This window comes from Neovison vison, chromosome 9 (assembly GCF_020171115.1).
Source record: "Neovison vison isolate M4711 chromosome 9, ASM_NN_V1, whole genome shotgun sequence".
In the NCBI taxonomy this organism is placed as follows: domain Eukaryota; kingdom Metazoa; phylum Chordata; class Mammalia; order Carnivora; family Mustelidae; genus Neogale; species Neogale vison.
The window spans coordinates 91724070-91746983 of record NC_058099.1 but is presented as its reverse complement, the minus strand read 5'-3'; the positions used below and the strand labels follow the sequence as shown (position 1 = coordinate 91746983).

Sequence of the window (22914 nt, the reverse complement as noted above, 5' to 3'; positions counted from 1 at the left end):
AAAGTATTTGAATAATTGGAAATACTGGCTTTCTAAATACATTCATTTTTTTTAATGAAATGGGAAAAAAATTTAGCAACTATTCTTTCTTTTGTGTCCTCATCAATAATTATGTCATTTTTATTATGACCATTCCAGTAGGTGTGAGGGGTAATCTCATTGATCAGTGGTTTTGATTGCATTTCCCCGATTATGAGTGATGTTGAGCATCTTTTCATATGCTTAACGGCCACTTATATATCTTGTTTAGGGAAATACCTATTCAGATCCTATGCCCATTTTTAATCGTGTTGTCTTTTTATTAAGTTTGAATCGTTCTTTAGCTATTCAAGATACAAATCCTTCGTCAGATACATGATTTGCAAAAAGATTATCTTTGTGTTTTACTTTTTCATAATGTCCTAGGAAGCATATATGTTTTGAATTCCAGTGAAGTCTAATTTATTTTTTCTTTGGTTGCTTATGCTTTTGGTCTCCTATCTAAGAAATCTTTGTCAACTATAAGATCCCAAAGATTTATGTCTTTATTTTCTTCTAAATGTTCTAGCTCTTATATTTTACTCTTTGATCCATTTTGAATTAATTTTTGTACATGGTATGAAGTAGGGTTCCAGCTTCATTATTTTTGAATGTAGATATCCATTTGTCCCATTAAGGTTTGTTGAAAAGACTGTTTTTTTCCCCTTTAGTTGTCTTGGCACCCTTGTCCAAAATCAATGTACCATAAATACAAGGGTTTATTCCTGGGCTCTTAATTTCTATTCCATTGATCTATATGTCACTTCTTAATACCAATACCAACTGTATTGCTCACTGTAACTTTATCATAAATTTTAAGTTGGAAAATGTGAGTCTCCCAACTTTGTTCTTCTTTTCCAAGATTATTTTGGTTCTTCTAGTACTTTGAATTTTCATATAAATTTTATTTTTTTAAAGACTTTATTTATTTATTTGACAGAGAATGAGAGTGAGTGAGAGAGAGCATGAGTAGGATGAAGGGCAGAGGGAGAAGTAGACTTCCCGCCCAGCAGGGATCTGGATGTGGGGCTCGATCCCAAAACTCTGGGATCATGACTTGAGCCGAAGGCAAACACTTAACCCACTGAGCCACCCAGGTGCCCCTTCATATGAATTTTATAAGCCTGTTGTCAGTTTCTGCAAAGAGGTCACCAGCGATTTTGATGGGGACTGCACTGATTCTGTAGAGCAGTTGGGGAAGCATTGTCCTATTAACAATATTCTAACCCATAAATAGAGAATGCCTTGCCACTCATTTCACTCTAATTTCCTTTAAAAAGTTTTTACCTGTTATCATTATAACACCTTCCAGAAATTACAGATTTTATTTATACTCATATCATTTCAAAAAATAATCTGAGGTGGCTGGCCAAATTGTGTATGAATAGAATAGGGTCAAAACGACTATGGAGGTCAGGGAGAGGGGAACTTGGTGATAGGAAAGAAACACTGAAAAGAGTGTATTCAATGTATGGAATGAATATTTGCTGGATTGGTATAATCGGTTTTGCCCCAAACTTTCCAGTGTCTTAGTTTCACCTTTCAATATGCTCTAGTGTAGAACAAAATGTTAAGAAATAGAAACTTCGGGCATACACGGTCCCCTTTCTCCTAAGCTCCGCTGTTACCAACTTCTTTGCAAGTGAAGCTTGGCTTTGCTTTTAAATCTCAGGAAAGTAGGTCCTTCCATTCACGTCCACCATGTCCAGTGGGAAGGCGATGATGAGCCCGGTTATCACAGAGAGGTGACCCAGGTCTCCCTCCCATATCTGTCTGTACAGTAAGGTCAAAGAACAGAGAGGCTTTTGTTCCCAAGCTCGAGTGCTTATACCCTCTTGGTAGGAAGGAATTAGCCTTGGATGAAGGAAAGACCTCCAACTTCCCTTCTCCAGTACTTCCCAGTGTTGACATTCTTGCTCCCAAACAGGAAGGAGTCTGCTGCCCCTCCAGTCCTTATCCAGATGCCCTGCTCTCTCTGTGCCGGTGGTTTCATTCCCATTGAGATGTTACCTTAGCAACCAACTTACCAGCTCGCCTCATTAACATACTTCCTATCTGTAATCAATACTCGTTAGTGCTGAATCACGTCTTTGCTTTGCTCTCCTGTTTTTCTTTTTTTTTTACTTAATTTATTTTTATTGAAGTACAGTTGACAGGCAATATTATATTAGTTTTAGGTGTATAAGTTTGTGATTCGACATTTGGATACGTTGCAAAATGATCGCCACAATTAGGCTAGTTACCATCTGATACCATACAAAGTTGGGACGATATTATTGATTATACTTCTTATGTTCTATATCCCCCTGACTTACTTGTTGTCTAACTGGAAGTTTATACTCTTTGGTCCCCTTCCCTTATTTAGCCCATCCGCACCCGCCTTCCTATCCGACAGCCTTCAGTTCTCTGTATTTGTGAGTCTGTTTCTGTTTGTTTCGTTTTGTAGCTTTCACCTGTAAGTGAGATCATACAGTATTTGTGGGTTTTTTGTTTTGTTTTGTTTAGTTTAGCATTTGTATTTTTCTATTTTGAGTTATTTCTCTTAGCACAGGGCCCTAGAGGTCCACCCCCACTGTCCCACATGGCAGGATTTCATTCTTTTCTACGGCTGAGTAACATTCCAGAATAGGTGTACATCACCATTTCTTTTATCCATTCACTCACTGATAGATGCTCCCGTTGGTTCCGTATCTTGGCTTTTGGAAATAATGCTGCAGTGAGCATGGAGGTGCGTACACCTGTTTCAATTCGTGTTTTCCTTTTCTTCACATAAATTCCCAGAAGTGGAATTGCTGGATCATATAGTAGTTCTAGTTTTAATTTTTCGAGGAAACTTCATACTGTTCTCAGTAGTAATCAGGCCAGTTGACATTCCTGCTGCCAGTGCACAAGGGTTTGCATTTCCCCACGTCCTCCCCAGTCCTGGTTTTCTTGCCTTTGGAGGCTGGCCTTTCTGACAGGTGTGAGGCGGCAGCTCGTGATTTGCATTTCCCTAGTGATCAGAGGTGTTGAGCAGTTTTCCAGGTACCTGTTGGCTGTCTTTGGAAAAATGTCTGTTTAAATCTTCTGGTCTTTTTTTTAACTGGATGGTGATTATTATTATTTATTTATTTAGCTGTTGGGTTGTCTGAGCTCTTCATATACTTTGAATGTTAACCCCATATTTGACATGTGATTTGCAAATATCGTCTCCCATTCTGTAGGGCTGCCTCTTTATTTTGTTGATGGTTTCTGGTGCTATGGAGAAGCAGCTTTAGCTTGAGGTGGTCCCACTTGTTTGTTTTTGCTTCTGTTGCTTTCACTTTGGGTGTCAAATTAAAAAAAAAAAAATCATTGCCAAGACCTGTATCTGGGAGCTTTCTGCCTTTGTTTTCTTCTTAGGAGTTTTAGGGTTTGAGGCCTTACATTCAAGTATTTAATCCGTTTTGAGTTAATTTTTGTATATGGTATAATATAGGAATCCAGTTTCATTCTTCTGCATGTAGTTGTCCAGTTTTCCCAGCATCATTTGTTGAAGAGACCGTCCTTCACAGTATATTCTTGGATCCTTTGTTATAAATTAATTGACCGTATATGCATGGGTTTATTTTTAGGCACTCTGTTCTGTTCCATTGACCTCTGTTTTGTTATGCCGGTAGATACTGTTTTAGTTACAACAGCTTTGTAAGATAGTTTGAAATCAGAAAGAACAATGCTTCCAACTTTATTCTTTTTTCTCAAAATTGCTTGGGCTATTCAGTCTTTTATAGTTCTGTACAAATTTTAGTACTGTTTGTTCCAGTTTTTTGAAGAATGCCATTGGAATTTTAACAAGGATTACATGGAATCTGTATATTGCTTTGGGTAATGTGAACATTTTAACAATATTCTTACAGTCAGTGAGCACAGGGTATCTTTCCATTTATTTGTATCTTCTTAAGTTTCTTTAATTAATGTCTTGCAGTTTTCAGTATAGAGGTCTTTCATCTCCTTGATTAAATTTATTCCTAAGTTTTTTTTTTTAATTATAAGTGGAAATGTTTTCTTAAACTCTCTTTCTTATAGCTCATTATTAGTGTACAGAAATTGGATCTTGGGGCTCCTGTGTGGCTCAGTTAGTTAAGCTACTGCCTTCGGCTCAGGTCATGATCTCAGGGTCCTGGGATCGAGCCCCACAGCAGGCTCCCTGCTCTGTTGGAGTCTGCTTCTCCCTCTCCCTCTGCTTGCCACTTCCCCTGCTTGTTTTCTCTCTCTCTCTGTCAAGTAAATAAATAAAACCCTAAAAAAAGAAATTGTATCTTGACTCTGTGTGTTGACTTTGCATTTTGCATTTTAATTCATGTATTAGCTCTAATGGGTTTTGATGGACTCTTCAGAGTTTTCTTTATATAATACTATGTCATCTGCAAAGAGCAACACCTTTACTTCTTTCTTTCCAATTTGGATGTCTTAGGTTTCTTTTTCTCGCCAAATTGCTGTGGTTAGGGCTTCCAATACTATGTAGAATGAAAGTGGTGGGAGTCTGTATCCTTGTCTCATTCCTGATCTTAGAACAAAGTCTTTCAGCTTTTCATTGTTGAGTATCTGTTAGCTGTGGGCTCATTATATATGGCCTTTATTATATGGAGGTCTCTTATCTCTAAACCCACTTTGAAAGTTTTTAATCTGAATAGATGCTCAATTTTGTCAAATGCTTTTTCTGATTTCTGCATCTATTGAGATGATGATATAATTTTTATCTTTCATTTTGTTAATATGGTATATCACAGTGACTGATGTGTGGATGTTGAACCATCCTTGCATCCCTGCAAAAAATCCCACGTGTTCATGGTATATCATCTTTTTAATGTATTGTTCAAATGGGTTTGCTGGGTTTTCTTTTTTCTTTTCTTTTCTTTTCTTTCTTTCTTTTTTTTTTTAAAGACCTTTGCATCTATATTCATCAGGAATATTGGCTTGTAATTTTATTCAGTTTTTTAGGTTGTCCAGTTTGTTAGTATAAGATTGTCTTTCATAGTTTCTTTGGATCTTTTATATTTCTCTTATCATTGGTAATGATATCTCCTTTTGTTTCTGATTTTTAAAAAAATAGATATTGAAGAGCCAGAGTAAATCCTTAATTTCTGTCATCTAAAATGAAGTATATTTTGGTTTACTTCCGAGAGATGGTAAAATCTTCAGTCTAATTAATCTTCCAAAATATAAAGGAAGATAAAATCTCAACATAGTTGTTTTAGGAAGTTAGATTAAAACTGGTAAAATAAGAATTTTTAAAACACCTATGAATTGAAATAGAGAAAATATACCTACACGCACACAAGGTTGGTGTCCATAATATATAAGGCACAGTTAGAATGATGTTACAACTAGTTTTTATTTGGATAAATGGCTAAAGGTTAAATAGTATCATTTTTACACATGAGAAAGACCAGTATGTGCAAAAAGAACCAAACATGGTGATGATGGAAGAAATCCAACCTAAGGTAAACTGAGATTAAAAAAATAATAATAACTAACATGGTAAGTTACAGTGTTGGTGTGACCATGTAGAATGGGAAATAATTGCACATGATTGGTAGCATTCAAATTAGTACATCTTTCCTGAAGGGGCAACAAAATTATTTAACAGAATCATTGTAACAAACGTAACCTTTGATTTAGTAATTTCTCTTGGCAGGGGAAAAAAGTAGGAAAAACAAATCTCGTTAGAACAGTGTTACTTTTAATAATGAAAGAATACATTGTTATCTAACACTGGGGGAAATGATTAGACAAACTGTAATAGCTCATAATACACTATTATTTACTGATAAAATACTATGGAAAAGTCTATGGAAAATAGGTACAAAAAAAGGATAAAATACTCTAAAAGATGATTTACAATCAAGTATGCTGATAAGCATGAAAAAGCAGAGAGCAGTTTTGTACAATCTGCTTTGGTGATTTTGTTTACTGTTTTATTGTGTGTATTTGGTGGTAGATGAATACGATATACAGACTATGAGAATATAATTCACAGGATGTTATAAGATGGAGAAAATAATATGCAGGGTCAACAAGATTTGGAGCACCTGATACCAGTAGCCAGAAACTGGGACACCAGTGCTTTCCATAAAGGTGAGGATAGGACAATTGAAGAAATACTCCACAAGACTAATTGGGACTAGTATCAGTTCATAAAAAGTGAGCCATATCAGGAGATGAGATTTACTTTTGGATTAAAAAATCTCTTAAGGGGCGCCTGGGTGGCTCAGTGGGTTAAGCTTCTGCCTTCAGCTCAGGTCATGATCTCAGGGTCCTGGGATCGAGCCCTGCATCGGGCTCTCTGCTCAGTGGGGAGTCTGCTTCCCGCCCCCCTCTGCCTGTCTCTCTGCCTACTTGTGATCTCTCTCTGTCAAATAAATAAATAAAATTTTTAAAAAACAATCTCTCAAAAGCAGGTTTTAGATCTGTTATAATAGTCCATATCCAATTACATTTTAAAATTCTGTACATCAAGAACAATTCTTAAACAATTATTTGTTCCTCAATTCTTTCTCAATTCTTAAACAATTATTGTGCTTTTAAGTACAATGATGGACAACGAAACTCGAGGAAAGCAGAGAATTTCAGGAAGCCCACAGGAGTCACTGGAATGGAGTTTGACCTGGACTGTGTTGAGAAATAAAACTCTTGAGCTTGTCATATCAGGTGTATTGGAACTAACAATAAATTCCAAGGATATTAGTGGGTGCTTAAAATGGGTCCTACTATATACCACACACACACACACACATAAAGTACACATACAGATCAGTAGAAGGTAAATAGGTAAAGGGATCGTGAATTTCCTGATTGTCTGGAATTTACAATGTTGCTTCAATAGATCTCCTTTGTTCATGAGAATTATCCCTGAGAAGGGGCGAGACTCAGCCACTTCCTTTACAGTCTTAGTTAGAAGCTACTCCTCCTTACTTGTTCTTCAATCATTAACAGGTGAACAGATAGAACAGATACTACTTCCATGGCCATCACAATTAAGGAAAGTTACCTTTAGCCCAAGTCTATGGACCCTTCAAAATATGTGCAATAATTTAGTTTCAAGGGTCATGTGTCAGGTATGAGTGCCACTCGCTTTAGAACCTTCGAGGCTGTTCTCCACTAACTCTTGACGTCTGAAAGTTGCAGTGTTTCAGTTTAGCATTGGTTTTATGAGTATCCATCTGTTCTACCTGTAGGATTTCTGATCCTTCCTCTGTCTGGATGGGATGGGTCCGTTTTGCAGGGGAAAGTGAGGAGAGGTTTGGACCTGACATTGGGTTATGTCCAGTGCACAAGGCTCAAAGAGGCGCCAACTCCTTTGTCTTCCCAGCAAAGAACAGCCTGTAAAATGAGGCTTAAGTTACCCACCTCATTGGGTTATTGGGAAAATAAGCTGAAATAAGGGAGTATGGGCCTTAGGAGCTAGGTAAATACTACTTTGTTTCACTCTTAATGTGCTTTTTATAACAGATCTTAAGCTGAGGGCAAAGAGGATAACATTTGGGGGAGCGGTGGGGGGAGGGAATGAGTGGGCTTTGCCCTCAAGGAATTCACAATAGATTAGGGGAGAGGGGCACTGTGAGTTAGGGAAGATAGTGTAGCTGAAAGAAGGTGGCAACAATGTTGAGCCTGGGGTGGGGGAGGGGTTGGGGTCAAGCAGGCCTCCGGGCTCCACAGTAAGCCTTGGAGGTTGCACGCCTGCGGGTTGTCCTTTCCAGATCTCTCCAGATCAGAAGATGGGCCGGTGCCCTGGGCTCACCATCCCACGAAATCGCTTAGTGACAGAGCCACACTTCAGAAAGCGCTAACGCGTTAGAATTGTGCTCTGTGCTTTTGCAAATGGCCTCTTCTCTGTGGTATTTCAGGAAGTGTTTCATAATAAACAGATTGCAACCCTTTCTACAATGTGGGTGCAAGGAGGCCAGGAAAGGAGCGAGCTGGCTTCCAGCAGCTTCCGGCTCGCCCTTGGGTTCCAGGCCTCCTGTGCTTCCCCCACTGCTCTCTTAGTGGGGCCTCTGTGAACAATTCTTAAACAAGGGGGAGTTGCTTCTCAAAATCTTAAAATCTTTCCCATGACCCCGCAATAAAAAGTGAGTGAAGGAGATAACATTTTCTTCATACTTCTCTTACGGACTTAGCACTCTTCAGTGTGTATTTTCGGTTCTTTGCAGGCGTGTCTAGTTTCGAAGTTCTGCCTGGAATTGTAAGTTCCTTGAGGGAAGAAGGATCTCTTGTTCATTTTCTAATCAGTACAGCTTTGTTCACTGCAATTCTCTTGACTCCAGAATCATGCAGGCTGGCTGAGTTATGGGGGTCACTTCTGTCCATTTGTTGCATGGTGGGGTTCAAGAGCATCCGAAACCAGACCTTGGGCTTTGGGCGTATTCGGGATTTACTGGAGATTGATTGAGTCCCTTACCATTTCTCATGGAGGCTCTGCTGGTGTACTCCCTTCAGTCCACCTAGGATCCGTGATAATGTGTGTCTCCTTTCTCATTCATATTTCTTCAGAAACTCGGAACTAGGTCCACCTCCTGTTTGAGAAAAGGACATCAGCAGAGGAGGTGTTGGTCTCGAGGCTGACAGCTCAACCAGACGGTTGGGTCTGGTAAACAGGGGATAGTGGGGGCCTAAAGAAAAGAATGAACACATGTAGCAGATCTAGGAAGGTCAGTGTTGCTCCTGGGCAAAGCTCTGAAGTCGCAGCTGGCACGGAGAGATCAAGAGCACAGCTGAGTAGAGAGTTTCGCTGGCTCCTTTGGCCAAGCCTGGTGGTGAGTCTTGGTTGTGTAGAGCGGGCGTTAGTAGTGACGGCTGCCTCAGGGTGCAGATGCTCTTGGCGCCCATTGTCTGGGGGTGCTGCTGGTGACGATGCTAGAGAAATGGGAGCCATGCCCCAGCTCTGATGCTTTGCACCTGCTGAGGAGGTCAACCCCTTCTTCCTTGTCCTAGAAAGGAAGGTGTTTCATTTAGGTGTAAGCTACAAGGTGACCGTAAATACTCATGTACCTGTGTAATTCAATTAATGCTAGCTTATTTTTAGAAATCATCTAAGAAGCTGATCATCCAACCACAAAATTGCCAGTGGGAAATGAGAAGCAGATGGCGGAAGAGAACCTTGCTCTATGGGGGACGCGCTCGTGCGGTATGGTGCCGCGTGCCGGGTCATACCTTTTCTCTGCCAGGCTTCCTTAAAGTGGATGAGCTGGCCTGGAGTTGCAGTCTAAGCTTACAGACGGGCTTATCCTATTTTTCTCTATTAGTTCAGCCTGTGTCCATCCGTCCTTCTAACTGGTCGACGTGTGGAGAATGATGGCTAACCGCAGTGCTTCCTCGAGAAATTTTTGTCTTCCTTGAGTCCTGTTGTCCATGCTGTACACAACCTCGGTGTGACTCTGAGGTCTTGAGGAGAACACTTGAATAAAAATTTTCACAATCAATTTGGGGCCCTTAGACGAAGAGTGTTTAATTTTCCTTCTGAGATCGCCGCTTGTTAAAATCCCTACACTCTGCAAGGGATCTTTGAACTGGGAGAGTTCAGGGAGGCAGTGGGACTTTCTGTGGTAATTAAGAGTAAGGATTTTGCTTCACATACTGTCTCTTTAACTTCCATGTGACCCCGGGAAAGCCGCTCAACTGCCTCACTCCTCAGTGTTTTCAGCTATAAAATGGGGGTAATTATGTGCCTACCTCATTGAGTTGTTGTAAGAAGAGATCTGTGAGAGGTGTCTATGGGAGGCACTCAAATATGTGCTCATGTTTAATGCACAGGTAGAGTGATCGGGGTGCCAGGGTTATGCAGAAAAGTAGATGAGTTCATCCCATTAAGGAACTTACAGTGGAGTCGGGGAGATAAGCTGATGAAACACAACCAGCGGGGCTGGGAATGCAAAATAATACGGGGCTTCTGAGAGTTTGGAGATGAGAAAGATGACTCTTGTGTGGGAGGCATGCATGAGGACTGCAGCTAGAATAAACAAGAGACTGGGAAAATGTTTCAGATGGGAGGTTTCAGACTGCGAGATCAGAGGCTCAGAGCTACGCCCAACATACATCTCTGTGGCTTGGTTAAGAACTTGGTCGGTGAGGACTGGTGGGTAGCAGGCAGGTGAGTCCAGAATGTGTCAAGTACATTGGTTAGAGAAGATCTTAGTCCTTTTCTTCTCTCTCTGTATATTTTTAATATGGTGACTGATATTGCTCCCTTGGCTTCCTGTTCAAATGCCCCGAGACAAAGGGATGGGAATGTCTCTGTGGTCTTTGGAAGGCAAGAGGAGAAGCAGGATTGATGTGCAGGGAAGAACATCCCTATCTACAAGCCATGATCTGTTGGAGAAACCATTCTACAGAGCATTTGTTGAGGTTGAAAGGGCGAGTGGAGAAAGCCTATTGCTTTGATTGTTGTGGGAAACTTCTGTTAACCAGACAGATGGAGGCCAAGGCTTGTGGTACCTTGTGGAACACTTTCTGGAAGAAGCAACAGTCAGTGATGTCTCAGCTTCTTCTGGGTGGCTGAGTGACCTGAAAATAAAGCCCAATACCTTTTGGCCTTTTGGGGTCACTTTGCAGAACACAACCAAGGAAGCTGCCATTTTGGACTTAACCACCGACCACTCGGGAAGAATTACTGCATGACGTGGAAAAGGGAGGAACCTTCGAGGACAATGTGGGTGACCTGTTGGAATTATTTTTAACAAACATTTTAGAACGTTTTTAGATTGAGAGCCTTCCCGAGCTACAATACAGAGTGGGAAGCACTCATTTTCCTTGATCATTATCTTACGTTAACATGGTACGTTCGTCCCAATTCATGAACCAACATCTGTATGTCATTACTGCCTGAAGTCCATACTTCATTCACATTTGCTGGTTTTTCCTACTGCCCCCCCCCTTTTTGTCACATCTAAGATACCATGTTGCATTTAGTGGTCATGTCTCCCTAGGTTCCTAGTAATTGTGACGGTTTCTCACATTGTCCTTGTGTTTGATGACCTTGACCGTTTTGAGAATTACGGTCCGGTGTGTTACAGGATGTCCCTCAGCGGGGCTTCGTTGGATGTTTTCTCATGATTAGATTGGGGTGATGTGTTTCAGGGAGATAACGTGCTGCCCTCATCACACCGTATCAAGATGACATACGCTATGAGCATGACGTCGCTGCTGATGTTGATCTTGATGACCCGAGTGAAGCGATGTTTTGTGAGATTGCTCTGCTAGAGAGTTCCTGTTTCGTTCCACCCGCTTCCCAGATTGTGCTCTTTGGAAGAAAGTCACTGTGTGCAGCCCACACTTAAAAAGTAGAGAGGTACAGTCCTCTTCCTTGAAGGAGGGTATCTGTAAGAATTGCAGGAGTTCTGGGGTGCTGGCTGGCTTAGTTGAGCGAGCTTACGACTCGATCTGGGAATCAAACTTCAAGCCCCACATTGGGTGTAGAGATAACTTAAAATCTTTAAAAAACACACACAGAATTATGTAGGATTCTTCTGCGTGGGAGATTGTTCTCTCCCCATTTATTCATTCAGTCACTCATTTATGTCCCTGGACTCCTTTATGATACACTTTGAGTTATAATGCAACACTGCTTGATTTTCTTGCTCAGACTGTTGGCGCTTGGGCCCCTTTCTTTCTTTCTTTCTTTTTTTTTTTTTAAAGATTTTATTTATTTATTTGACAGAGAGAGAGATCACAAGTAGACAGACAGGCAGGCAGAGAGAGAGAGAGGGAAGCAGGATCCCTGCTGAGCAGAGAGCCCGATGCGGGACTCGATCTCAGGACCCTGAGATCATGACCTGAACCGAAGGCAGTGGTTTAACCCACTGAGTCACCCAGGTGCCCGGGCCCCTTTATTTCTAGTCACTCCTTTATTGCTTGACATTCCCCCGTCCCTGTGGAGTTTTGTTTGCTTGTTTTCACTGATGCTACAAATGCTACAAATGCTCCAGCTCATCTGGTATATTTCTTCTCTTGGATCTTTTGGAATTTGGAACCAAAAAGGAACAACAACAATAAAAAGGTATTTAAGTGTACAGTATGTGTGGTACGTTATTTATAGTAATACACACATCCTCACAAAAAGGTTCAACCAAGAAGTTAACACAAAACTGAAATGTTACTTTGTGATAAACATACTGCTGAGAGATAAAACACCATGCTGGTGAGGTTGTAGGGAAATAGACATACTCACAGGTCAGATCATGTAACTATGTATTTGGAGAGCAAATACAGGAGATGACCCAGCCCTTTGTTCCAGGAAGCCTACCCCTGGATATGGTACTTCAGGCAGAGGGAACAGTGAGTGCAGAAAGTATGAAGGAGTTCCAGGAATAGCAAGTTGGCTGGTGAGGCCAGAGTGGAGTTGGCGAGGCAGAGCAGCAGGTGGGAGGCCGGAGAAATGGAGCGAGTAGGAGCAGGCACATGCCTGGGCAGGGGGTCCCCATCCATGGGAGGAGGCCAGTCACAGAGAGTACACAGGAGTGCCTTGCCCCAGAGCCGTGCACTCCCATGGACTTGGGCTTTCTAGGTCCTTCTTTTTTTTTTTTTTTAAAGATTTTATTTATTTATTTGACAGAGAGAGATCACAAGTAGGCATAGAGGCAGACAGAGAGAGAGAGAGGAGGAAGCAGGCTCCCCGAGGCCGAGCAGAGAGCCCGACACGGGACTTGATCCCAGGACCCTGAGATCATGACCTGAGCCAAAGGCAGCGGCTTAACCCACTGAGCCACCCAGGTGCCCTCTAGGTCCTTCTTGAGGCTTGAGCTTTTTCCTTGAGACAACAGGAGCCTAATTGGAGGGTTTTGAGCAGAGGAGTAAGGTCATCTGATTGCATTTTTGAAAAGAACCACTGGCTATTCTGAGTGCTAAGAACTTGAGGGCAGAAGCAGGGGGACCAGTTCTGAGGTCTTTTAATCTCTTGGCACATTTTTATTTGTTCCTGTGACTCTTGATCTGTTTGTATGTGTATGGTGTAAGGTAGTAACTGTTGCATGAACTGGTTTCCCATCTGCACATGTTAGTATTTTAGTTGCTTCGCAGTCCTCTATTTTATCGTTTTTGGTGGTTATCTCTTAGTGTATCAACTCCATATTGCTGCTGTGAAGATTTACCATAAATTTAGTGACTTAAAAGGACAGAAGTTTATTATCTTACGGCTCTGGAAGTCAGAATTCCTAAAATGGAGGTGTCAGCCCAGCTGGGTCCCTTCTGAAACCTCTAGGAAGGAATTTTTTTCTTGCCCTTTCCAGCTTCTAGAGGCCTCCATGTACTTTGACATAGGACCCCTTCCTCTGGCTTTAAAGCCAGTAGCACGTCAACCTCAAGGCTCCTCTCTGTCTCTAACCTCTGTTTCTGTTTTGTTCCCATTGGGCCAACTTGGATAATCCCAGGACAGTCTCCCCATTTCTCAAAACCCTTAACTTAATCATGTCTACAAAGTTCCTTTTGCCACATAAAGCAGCATGTTCCCAGATCCTGAGCATTAGGACTTGGACCCCTTTGGGAGGGGGCATTATTGGACTACCACAGTCAGTGTTTTGTATTTCAATTAAGATTCCCCTTGTTGGATATTTTAAACTGTCTCCAGTTTGGGGCTTTTAGGATATTCCCAAAAGACCTATTTGTATGCTTGAACCTTCTTTTATTTCAGATTTGTTTCAGAATGCGTCCCTTAAGATAAATATCCTAGTGTAGGTTTCTTGGTTTCCAGAGGGCATACACATCTTAGGTATTTGCCCTCCAGATACACGGTCACATTGTCTTAAGTCCCGTGGGTATGTCCGTTTCCTTCCCGACTCACCAGCGTGGTTTCTAAAGGTGTGTTTCCGTGGCTTGCTACAAGGTGACATGTCACATAGTGGCATTAGTTTCTTCACTGGCCAGGTTGAACTTTTCTGGCGTACGTGCAGGTGCGTGGTGGAGTGTGGACAGTGTGTGGTGTGTTTTTTTGTATTTTGAAAATAGTGTTTTAGTTTGTTTTGCTTTTTAGCTGTTCTCTGGAGCTAGAAGAGTAGAGACAGAGACAGACTTGCATAAGAGTAGAAGGCTGACATTAATACATGACATATACAGAACTGCTTGGCTTTCAGTTCCCCAGCAGAGAGAATAATGATCTTCCAAGTGAAAGGGGGATTAATGAAGAGGGAGGTAGAAGACAATGAAATAATATGTAAGTAACCGAAATGAGTTCACAGCGCTAGGACATACTTGGTCGTATCTAAGGGTGTTGAAGGAGTTAAGAGACCGCACCTCTGAGCCACTGCCAGTGACCTTTGACTAAATCTTGGAGAGTGGGAAACATTACAGAAGACCAGAAACATGTACATGTTGTTCTGTGCAACTTTTGAAAGAGCTGAATTCATTCAATATGTGAAATGTTCCCTTGCAAAAATTCTGAATGACCATCGTGTAAGTGATTTAAAACCCACAGAAGAGATGGCATCGATCCCCAGAAATCAGCGTAAATTTACTAAGGTATAGTCACCGATCATCACGTCGCCTTTTTAGATAAGTGTTCTGGGTTGGTAGAGGAAGAGAGAGCCAGAGACTTGGAAGCCTTCGACAGAAACCTCTCACATGTCTCCTGATGCACAGAATAGCAGTTGGAGGATGGCAGAACAATCCAGAACATTCACAGCCGAGTCTGTTCATATGCCATAGCACAGTTAATGATTGCGTGACAGCTTGGAAAGAAGCACACCCCACCCCCCATGTAAGAAGGATCCACCCCAATGTAAGAAGGATCCTTAGGACTTGGGTGAAAATTGTAAGAAGTCCTATATTTTATGTGGCTGATGATACGAAGCTGAATGGACTAGCTAAGCCTATAGAATAAATACTCACGCCATGAAATTAGTATTTGCCAGCTATGAAAATGGGCCCAAACCATACATTTAACAGAAATAATGAGAATTTTTAAAAACCAAGGTTGCTTTGAGAAATGAAACTGCTGTTGATTGTCCTCCTTTTAGGGTGTTCCTGAATTTCCTTCAGTTAAAAATAACAATACTATTTATCTAGTGAGAACAGTTGTTTCGAGTTTAATTCCTGTATGGTGGGAGAATGCGGGGAGCTACGTAGGGTTGAGAGGAGAGCGTGTGATCATGTACAAACCGCCTGAACGAGAGGACAGGATCGGGGTCCGGCACCGCCATAAGCTAGCTTAGTGCTCATCCTGGGCAAGCGGTCAGCATAGCCTTTCTGGCTGTGAGGGTTCTTATCTGGAAGTTGGGGGAGGAAGCGGGGTGGGGGTGAGGTTAATCACTCTGTGCCATTCCCGCCTTCCTGTTCTCATCAGACATTTACAAGTTTGTCCTCTTGCTCCTCAGTTCGCTGGCCAAATTTCTAGACTAGATGGAACCTTCCAGATTTCTCTGGATTCAACAGACCATGATAGGCCCTCTGGGAAAAGGGCTCCGTTTTCTTTTAATCTGCAAGTTCTTTCAGCTCTCCCTCCTTCGGGGTCTTGTGAAACCCCTTCTTTTCCCCTTAATCCAAGGTTAATTAGGCATGGCCTTGGGCCCCTTTTGCTCAATTGACTAAGACCAACATCTCTTCTTGTTGAGGGTTCCAGCCCATCCCTCAGGATTTCAGAATGAGATGGAGCCTCTCTTTGACCAGCCAGAAAGTTCTCCACGGGTTTGCCTAAGGGGGCCTTGCCCTCAGCACCTGCCTCCCCCATCAGGCTACTACCCCAGACCATCTGGTCAACATGAGCTCTTGGTCACTGTCTCTTCCTACGGCTCTGTCTCGGGCACCACCATTTCGATTCAGTTGTATCCGTAGTGAACATTTAATTTTGAATTTTTAAACTTCCCGTGTGATTTTCCTCCATTTGTATTTTCATGTCATCCGTTCGAAAGGTGTGGAACATACTTCATGTGCCTTAATTTACCCTTGCCTTGTCAAATTTATGGCTATCACCGGCCATCACATGTGATCTCGTATTTGTGTTCTTGCTTTTATGGAACGTAGCGGATTGTGCCCCTTCATACAGCCTTGCCTTTTGCCTCTACTGTCTTATTTCCTTAGATTAAATTCTCAGAGTCGAGGTCTGGGATTGAGGGCTCCATCGATAGGGTTCTTGGCTTCCTACGGGGCGCTATTGTTTTGACTGACAGAGCGATGAAAAGAGGCCATTTCAGCACATGAATTCTTTCCTGAAACCTTTAAAATATTTCGGAATTCCACGCTTACATGGGAACATGTACATTTCAGCCTCCCCACCCCCCAGGGCTTCCCTCAATCCCGAAATCATTCCGGCGGGAGGGCTGGGGCACCCCCTCAGGTCACAATACTGTCCAGCCTGCTCTTCCCTAAATTTCTCCTTGGGCTTCCCCTACCTTGAATTCTTGCCGGGGTCAGCACTTCTGCATTTTCACAGCTCATTTCAGGCACTCCCAGCTCGGCCCTGCCTCTGCGCGCTCCAGGCTTAGCGGTAAGTTCAGGTTCTAACTCTCAGTTAATTACTGCTCAGTCCAGGCAGCAGGGGGACGGTCCGATCGTCCAGGCTCCCGCTCCCTCTCAGCTCGCCTGCCTTAAGTCTGCCTCTGGGGTTTGTGGATTATGTGCCTGGTTAGCACATGAGCAGGAAATGAGCTCTCTGCTGGGGCTGCGATGGGGGGAGTCTCTTCACTTATCTTAGGAACAGGTGTTTCACCTGGGCTGTCCTCCTGTGCCCCTGTGTCCTTGGAGGCCACTTCCCACCCCTTGCCTAGAAAGCTCTCCCAGCCCAGCCAGCTGGAGATAAGCAGAGTGTACTAGGAAGCCGGTCCTGTGTGGCCCAGGGCTGTTCTGTGCACCTGGGTATGCCTCAGATGTCTGGATTTTCTTCCTGAAGAAGTGCAAGATAGCAGTCGGACTGAGATGCTGCTTTGTTCCTGACAAGGTTCCTGTTCACAGAAAGGAAGTACTTAAAGCCTTTTAGATGGGGTGCTTCCACAGAAGGTGTGCAGCCTGTCTACTCTGTGCATCTTTGTGCATCTTTGGGGCGGGGTGAATGTTCCGGTCGTTCTAATAGAGCACCGCGCGGCAGAGCGGAAGTTAAGTGTCTGCTCATGTGTGTAGGTAGCGGCAGTAGAGGACAGAAGAGCCCATTTGTTCTTCTGTAGTCAGAGATGCCTGGCTTAAGATTGGGAGTGTCTTCTGATAAAGTTTCACCTTGACCGTCTCTCGGGAAGTGGGATTCTTTGCAGTGCGGGGGGGGGGGGGGGGGGAGACCTTTGTAAACCAGACCCGATTCAGTGGCTGTGACAAGTCCTTTAGCAACGGACTTGTTTGCATGTCATAAAACGATGATATAATGCCAGGCAAATATTTATTTAGCAAGAAGTGTAGGTGTGCACGGTAAGACTTGCCCTTTCCTTATGGAGTATTTCCTTACAGGGTTCATTCGTCCCTGACTCTAGGACACTGCGATATCATGGGAGGGGCCCAGGCCATAAATGTCACAAGATCTGAGTTCAGGCTATGATTTGGCTCAATTGTCTACTAGTTGTAAGACTTCAGGTGGGCAAGTCACTCGAGGGTCCGGAGGTGTTTGACCTGCATAATTGGGAGGGATTGGGAAAAATATGGAATTAGGTCATTTCTAAAGACATTTTTGCTCTACGGTATCTAATCAGTACTTTAAAAAAAAAAAGATTTTATTTATTTGAGAGTGAGAGAGTGAGAAAGAGAGCATGAGCAGGGGGAGGGGCAGAGGGAGAAGGAGGTTCCTCCCTGAGCAGGGAGCGCAACAGGGCTCGATCCCAGGACCCCATGATCAGGATCCGAGCCGAAGGCAGCCACTTAACCTACTGAGCCACCCAGATGCCTGTCTAATCAGTGTTCCTAAATGCCATTTCACTTCATTATACAATTACTTGCCCATTTCACCAGACTTGGAAGTACAGAAAATTACTAAGAAAAAATAGATAACCTGTATTTCCATCACACAGGCAAAAGAGCTATTCATATTTTGAAGTATTTCCATCCAATCTTCATTTTAAACAGATATAGCTAAGAGGGGTGCCTGGGTGGCCCAGTGGGCTGAGCATCTGCCTTCAGTTCCGGTCATGATCCTGGGGTCTGGGGATCAAGTCCCCACATCGGGTTTCGCTGCTCAGCAAGGAGCCTGCTTCCCCCTCTCCCTCTGCTCCTTCCCGGGCTTGTACTCTGTCTCCCTTTCAAATAGATAGATAGATAGATAAATAAATAACTTTTCTGAAAAGCCAGAGGCCTGTGAGAATGTGGGCGTAACATAGTGTGTGCATATACACTGGGGTCCTACCATGCATAGGATCGTGTCATGATCATAGGATCATGATGCCATGAGCATCATCTCGTGTTGTCGGAGCAGTGCTGTGAGGCTTCATGTAAGACTAGATAGCCTTGGGGGCGCCTGGGTGGCTCAGTGAGTTAAGCCGCTGCCTTCGGCTCAGGTCATGATCTCAGGGTCTTGGGATCGAGTCCCACATCGGGCTCTCTGCTTGGCAGGGAGCCTGCTTCTCTCTCTCTCTCTCTCTGCCTGCCTCTCCATCTACTTGTGATTTCTCTCTGTCAAATAAATACATAAAATCTTAAAAAAAAAAAAAAAAAGGCTAGATAGCCTTGGTCATTCTGCGGTTTCTTTTGAACTTTCCCTATCAGACACCATAGTTCGGGCACTCTCCGAGCTAAACACACTTGGCTTGCAGACATCCCGCATGCGTACGGAGAGCCAGCCTTGGCCAGTCCAAAGAATAAGCAGTAGGAAGACCCCAGAGCACTCCGTGCCTTCTTGCCGCCCACTGCAGGGGGCCGGGGGGCCAGGGGGGCACAGCCGGGGGTCAGAGTTTGTGTGACAGTGCACGGGACCCATCGGGATCTCAGATGATCTCTTTGTGCATGACCAGGTCAAAGAAGGCCGTTGCAGGGGGAAGGGAGGATGGCGGGAAAGTTGGTCATCAAGCCTTGCCTTCCTGTGCCCTCCTCCGCCCCACCTCTTGCTGCCTTTGACACCCCTCCCCCACTCCCCTCATCTCCCCCCCCCCCTCCGCGGGGGGCCTGTTGCATTTTGCTCATGCTGCAGATAAAGTCCTTATCGCAGAGTAGCTGGAAGTTTTTTGTGGCTGTTGCTGGGTGTGGGGAGGGGCAGGGTAGGTTTCAAGAAGTTAGAAACATGTGTCCCTTCTCCTTGAGTGAGCTGCTAAGTTGGAAGATAATCGAGTTCAGAAGAACTTGGGAAGGTGAATGGGGACTATTTTAAAGTCATTTTCTGTGTGTGTGTGTGTGTGTGTGTAGTATTTCCACGACATCACGGGTTACATTGGTTTTGGTGGGCTTGCGCACGCCAGGACGTCTGCAGTAGGAAATAGTCCATTGAGTGGGAACTTGACCAGGTGCTCTCAGAGGCTCCCTCCAGTTCTAAAATTCTGTGATTTATGGCATTGTTTCTATGGGAAGGAGCATTCCAAGTTCCGAACAGCGGAGTTGTGGATCTCCACTCCTTTGAGGTGCGAACACCCACAGGTCAAATCGTCCTTAAAAATGCAGGTGGGTGTATGCCATTCACTGTGTGTGACAATAATAGTGAGGAAAGTCCTGTGGATTCAGACTGCCCCCCTCAGAGCCTCCACAGGTTCCCTGGTCCTCCTCGCAATGGTTGCTTGAGGTGGGCCTTGTTGCCTCCGTTTTACAGGTGGGGAAGCTGAGGCCCAGCAGAGCCAGCACGTGATTGCAGACCTGTCCAACCCCAAGTCTTGTGACCTTTCTCCCCTGGTGTCTGATGCCTCCCAGCCCTGTCCTCGCCAGCCTGCCTTCTCGCTGCTTCGCCCCCAAAGGTCCTTCCACAAGAGAGGTGAACGTTAATTCCTTTCGATAGATCTGTGTTCCTTGTTCTGAGAGACCCGAAATGTTGACTCTCATGCATGGAGTCATGGACCACGATGGAGCTTTTCCCTCTTTCTCAGTGGGAGTGCTGGGGTCGTGGGCCTGCTCTCAGATTCTGTGGAAAGACGAGCCTGAGGAGAGGGTTTTGTATCAGATGACACTGAGGTATCCAATTACAAGATGCAAGTAAACATACCACAAATCATCTGTGGGGAATAGAGTGGATTAGTCAGCAGTGGTGGGTAGCAGGCCCCTGTCTCCCTCTCTCTCTCCCTCTCTCTCTCTCTCACATATTTAACGGCAGTATTCACATGAATCTAGCTTAAAGTGTGAGCCAGGATATCCATTCATTTGTTCATTTGCTTTTTAGCCATTGGATTTTTGAACCCTCTTCTGTACATACATTCCATGCCAGGCCTCAGGGGACACAAAATGAATGAGACACTGTCCCTGCCTTCGGTCTGAGAATCTAGTGGACAGCAGGCCGAGAAACATCTTTTTTTTTTTTTTTTAATTTTTTAAAGATGGGGAGAGAGAGAGAGAGAATGAGCATGAGCAGAGGGAAGGGCAGAGGCAGAGGGAGAAGCAGGCTCCAGGCTGAGCAGAGAGGCTGATGCGGGGCTCCATCCCAGGAGATCATGACCTGAGCTGAAGACAGACGCTTCACTGACTGAGCCAGCCACCCAGGCACCCCCAGAAACATCTTTTAACATGAGCTCGGTTTTAAATGTGCTCCCATAAGAAGTAGGGCTTACGTGTGAAGAAGAATCTGTTCTACCTGGTACGGATTGGGTGAGCGTTACTTCTAGTAACGGAACGTCTCAGCCAGTGTGTGTTCATGGTCAAGGGCCCACGGAGATAGTCATGCCCCATCCTGGTCTGACTTTACTGTGACCCGTATGACAAGGCGAGAATGAATGCAGGGACTTGGGCCCCGTCTCGTGCTTGGTATCCTGGGGTTCGCTGCTGGGTGGGAGTCGGGGCTCTGGGCTTCTCCGCTGGATCCCCGTGGAAGGAATCCTCTTAAGAGGACACCTGGGGACCACACTCACGAGGCTTGAAATGGGGGAACTCGGTTGGAGCCTGTTTCAGGAGGATCAGAGCTGAGGGCAGGGGTGGGTGTCCCTCGGGTGGGTGTCCCTCCCTGAACCGAGTTTGTGTTTCTGGAAGAGCCGCAGGGCACGGGGCCTGCGAGTGTCTCCTGGGGGCAGGAGGTCACTCCCCCGGTCACTGCAGAGGCGGGAGGTCCTCCTTGACTCCGCGAGGGATGGTGGCGTCTTGAGGGGAGCCTGGTGTTCAAGGGCAGGCACGGCGGACCTCATTTTGCACCGTCTGTTTCCCACGAACCACGCTGCCGCGAGGAGGTGGCAGGTGTCGTTTGCCTCGGACAGACAGACAGACACACGTCAGAGGATGCCTTCAAAACACAGCCTGGCTCCGGCGCTCGCTCTCCCATTAAAAGTTACTCAGCCAGAAAGCCGTTTCCCCGGTTTCTGGAGGAAAACCCATCGCGTGAGCATTCGGACGTCTCTTGCTTTACAAAGTGTCCCATTTTAATGCTCCACGTACATAAGTGTCCGGTATCATGTCATCGTCGGAGCTCCTGGCTTCATTCTCGTGGCTCTTAGAAGCCCGCTTGGGGGGTTCCTCGGAGGTGGCCTCACCCTGTCCTCGGGGACCTCTTGCCTCCAGCTGCCTTGGTTTGGCTGCTCGTTGCTCCTGCTGTCTCCGTCTCTGGAAAGACCACTGGCCCATTTGTTGTGTCTGCTGGGTCCCATTGCTGTCCCCCTGGCCCTTGGCCGGCGGAGCCTGACAGAGCCCCATACGCAGGCTCTTGGCGTGACTCCAAGTCTGGGCCATGGCAGAGACTGCCGCATCCTTTGTCCCCTCACATTCAGGGATGGCGGTGTAATCCCAGTGGCGGTGCTGTGTCCTTTGGCTTGTCGGTCAGCGTTCAGCCGGCCGTCACCAGCTAGCTGGGGTCTCGTGGTCCCCAGCCGACCCCTGTGAAGCCCCTCCCTGGGCTGCAGAGCGTCAGGCAGGGACTCCCACCTCTTCCCTAGTCTTCTGCTCTAGGACGAGACTGCAGGTGACCTGATTCAGTCATTCCTCCTTTTAGCCTCCAGAAGCCTGACACGTTTGCACCCTCACTGTGGGTGAGGTCAAAATCAGTGACTTGTTCTGCGAGGAATGGTATCCAGGCCTGGCACTTTGCTTTGAATCAGATACCTAGTCTTGTCTTAGGGGCTTAGTGGACATGTCCGTGTTAACCATCCTGGGATACTTTTTTGGGAAGCAGTGCTTATCCTACGCCCTACTCTGGAAGGTTCACAAGACACACACCATAAAAGAGGGTTCCAGGTGTCCTGCCCTCGTTGCTCTAGCCTCTTCCTCTCCTGACCTTCCTGCTGCAGGGCCTGTGCTCACACCGAATCTCCCCGCCGGGAGCTCACTGCCAGCTCCCTCTTCCTTCTTTGCAATGCTGGCTCCCTCTGAGCTTTCAGGATGCCCCAGAGAAGACTTTCTTGTCCCCCCCACCACCACCACCTAAGTAGATCACCGCTTAAGTCCCTGCCTCTGCGTCTTTTCCTTATTTCCTTCCTAGAACATAGTATGGAAGATACCTTTTCAAAATACAAATTACATGGACTATTAAGAATCTCTCTCTCCCATCAGGTTGTAAGCCCCATGAAGGAAAAGTCCTGCCTGTTCTGTTCAGCAACATGTTCCTAATTGGTGCCCACTAAATATTTGTTGAGTAAATGAATGAAGGCATGAATGAAAAAGTCAACATCGTTTAAGCTCTGATTTCCCAAATGGATCTCTGCTTTCACGGGAACGCTCATCTTCGGGGGGTGGGGCGTGGTCACATGGGTCGCTCGGGTAGAGTTTAGGCAGTATGGAGAAGAGCCTTAACTTCTGGGGTATACTTTTCTGGTCATTATTACCCCCCGCCACCCCCTACCAACTCTCACTTCAGTCCACTTGATTTAAGGCTAACAGAGTAGGGCCATCTCCCCATTTTACAGATAAGGACACCAAGGAGGAGAAGTT

At 44.9% G+C, this 22914-nt stretch overlaps 1 protein-coding gene across 3 annotated transcripts in view; it reads left to right on the top strand.

Annotated features, from left to right (window-relative positions):
* The window catches only part of PIP5K1B (phosphatidylinositol-4-phosphate 5-kinase type 1 beta), a 295704-nt gene that overhangs the window by 19056 nt on the left and 253734 nt on the right, over positions 1–22914 (top strand). Inside the window, exon 1 of one of the 3 annotated variants that reach the window (XM_044265942.1) lies at positions 19702–19828. The exons of the other annotated variants lie outside the window; for them this stretch is intronic. The gene's annotated coding sequence lies outside the window, so the exon portion shown is untranslated. Of the gene's footprint in view, positions 1–19701; positions 19829–22914 lie in introns of those variants that run through there. 3 annotated transcript variants of the gene reach the window in all.